Raw genomic sequence first — 2911 nt, 5'->3', positions numbered from 1 at the left:
ACCTCTTTCTTTACTTATTATGATGCAAATTCTGGAAAGTACATAAAATATACACTTAAAATTTAATGAATAATTGTAATGTGAATGTCTAGTACACCACCCACACTGAGAAATAACCAGGTTAATAAAACTCCTAAAACTCCCTCCTGTTGCATCCTCATTCCTATCTTGCCTTCCATAGTAAACCATAGTAAAACTCTTGGTTTTCTGTGTATTTTTACTATACATATAAGTAATGACATTTTGTTGGTTTGGTAATAATATCTTTTTGAATGAAGAAATACTAAGTGTACTTCATTTCTCTAATATTATTCATAATGCTGCCTATAGCTACAGATCTTTGACTTTTCTTACAATAGAATTTTCTACACACATCACATTCTGATGAACGTTAGGTTCTTTCCATATTTTTATTTTTATGAACTATGTGGCTATAGATTCATAAAATCTTATTGAGAGATATTTAAAAACTGAAAAATCTAATTAAATGGAACAAACCATCATGTTCTTGTTTGGGAGAGTATAATTTTAAAGAGGTCAATTCCCCAAGATCAATTTATAAATCCAGTATAATTTCAAGAGAACTTTCAACCCTCCCCCCCAAAAAAAAAACACCCTATTGTTAACACTGCTGCCAAATTAATCTACCTAAAATTCTGTTTTTATCTTGTCATTTCCTGCTTAAAACTTATAATGATTCCCTACTCTCCAGAGCTATGCTATTTAATACTGATACCACCAGCCTCATGTGGCCACTTAAATTTAAATTTTAATTAATTAAAATTAAGTAAAATTAAAATTCACTTTCTCAGTTGCACTAGCCACATTTCATGTGCTCCACAGCCACATGTGTCTACAGATATGAAGTACAGTACAGATATGAAGCTTATACCTCGTTATAGAAATCCCACTGAGCAACATGGTCTGATTAAACTTATTGACTCAAATCCCTCCAAAAGTTTGACATCATTCGTACCTGGAACTAACTACTTTTACTTCCCAACTTGGGTGAACTCTTCACCCTTTCCATTCTGAAATTCAATTGGTCAACTGTTGTGCTTCTTCTCTTACTTAAGCTAAGTTCGATTTCAAAACAAAAATGATAATTAACGTCAGCACAATTTTTGTAACTTATGTCAATGTGTTCTGCTGTGCATTCTTTCAGACTTTCTGCTTGTGGATGTTTCAAGTGGGATAGAGGTTTTCTTGATGATAGGGCTGTAATTGCTATGTCTGTGTATTCTCTCTTATACTGTCCCTGCTGGGCTCTTGCCTAATCATCATAACCAGTTCCAGTAGATGATGACATCATCAGTCCCCCAACAATGTCATCCAGTCCCTGTGGTACTTTCCTAGTGAAAAATACATCTCTCATCAGTAATGCAGCCCGAAGTTTCCATTTCCACTCCCATTTTCATTCCTGTGCAACCCTGACATGTAAGTACTAGTGTTTCTTTCCAACATCAAGTTCCTCCAAAGATCCCTCTCCAACACTTCCCCAACAACCCCAAGAAGTTCTTCTAAACCTCGCTCACTGTGGTGATGATCAAAATTATCCACAAAGTGTGTCATGCCTACTTACTTGTGTATTTTTGCTAGAGTTAAATGATACAAATTACTAATGATTTAGTATGCCCTTCATATCTAATTTTGCAAGTTAAATTTATATCGGTTGTTTCGGGCCACATGTCATAGGTTGATACATGCCATATGTAATATTTTCAGAAAGCTTCATTAAATATTGGTTTAAAAAGAATTGGTAGACAGGGTGCACTTCTCAACAATTGAAGTGACCGTGTCACTGGCAATTTTACCAGAGTTGACATTAACGTAACCTGACTGTCTCCTTACCATCCTAGTAGAGAAGCTGAAGCCAAAGACTAATGACACTTAGGAGGCTCAAAATGTACTCTCCACAGACTCTCTTCACTTTATTGTTGTTCATTGCAATATAGTTCATACCAGGATGTTTAATTGTGGATGATTCTAGAACATTGCTGAGAAAAAAAAAATAGAAATGTGAGCTACTGGGTTTGTTAGCTCTTGTTTTCTGTGCCAGAGAAACAGCCACTCGACTAATTTCTCTGAGAGAAGCAGTCATTCTATTGGAAGTCCATTTTCCATATACTTTGGAGTTTGAACTGCTCATTTTACTTCCATGTCTTTGGCGTTGGCCTACATGCTGTATGGGATCCTGTGAAATTTAAATTAAAATGGTAAAGGGATCAAAGTGAAAAATGTTTAATGTTTTTTTAAAAAGCATATAACAAACAATAATTTTTAGGTTTCCCTAACTGAAAACTGGTAAGTTGAAGTTGACTAAAACTGAAACAAAGAACTAGAGATTTTTTGATATGATTTTGAAAATTACTTTTATAGAACTAGAAATGTTATTCTGCCTCCGTCTGGTAATAATGCTTACTGTCCCTGTCTGTGGAGGAAAATTCTTCATTGCATACCTTAATGTTTTCTTTGACTAGATCCTGTTAGTGTCCAAATTTTAAAAATTATTTTGCTCTTTAACACAAATGTCCTGGAAAGGGCAGACATCATACCCTTATTTCTTGGCATTTTCCTGCTGTCTGGTCTCCTATTTTTTGATTAGTAGAATCGTGTTTTCAAAGGTGCTGTCTTAATTCTGTTCTCATTTCTACCCTTCCTTGAATCGATTCATCAGCATTTGACCATAACTATAATTGAGACCTGTTCTTTATTTATTTTGGTCTCTGATGTCAGGAGTTTTAATATATTAAAAACAACAAAAAAGGTATTTAAAATTATTCCCTGGACTTTATAAGACTATTTTTTGGGGGGCTATTTTTTTGTTGTTTTGTATCCAGAAGTGTTATTTATTAGCAATCAACATGTTGATTTTTTTTTAAGTTCTACATTTTACCCTTTATAATATTCT

The sequence above is a fragment of the Marmota flaviventris genome, chromosome 13 (genome assembly GCF_047511675.1).
Source record: "Marmota flaviventris isolate mMarFla1 chromosome 13, mMarFla1.hap1, whole genome shotgun sequence".
Taxonomy (NCBI): Eukaryota; Metazoa; Chordata; class Mammalia; order Rodentia; family Sciuridae; genus Marmota; species Marmota flaviventris.
This window is presented reverse-complemented; position numbering follows the sequence as displayed.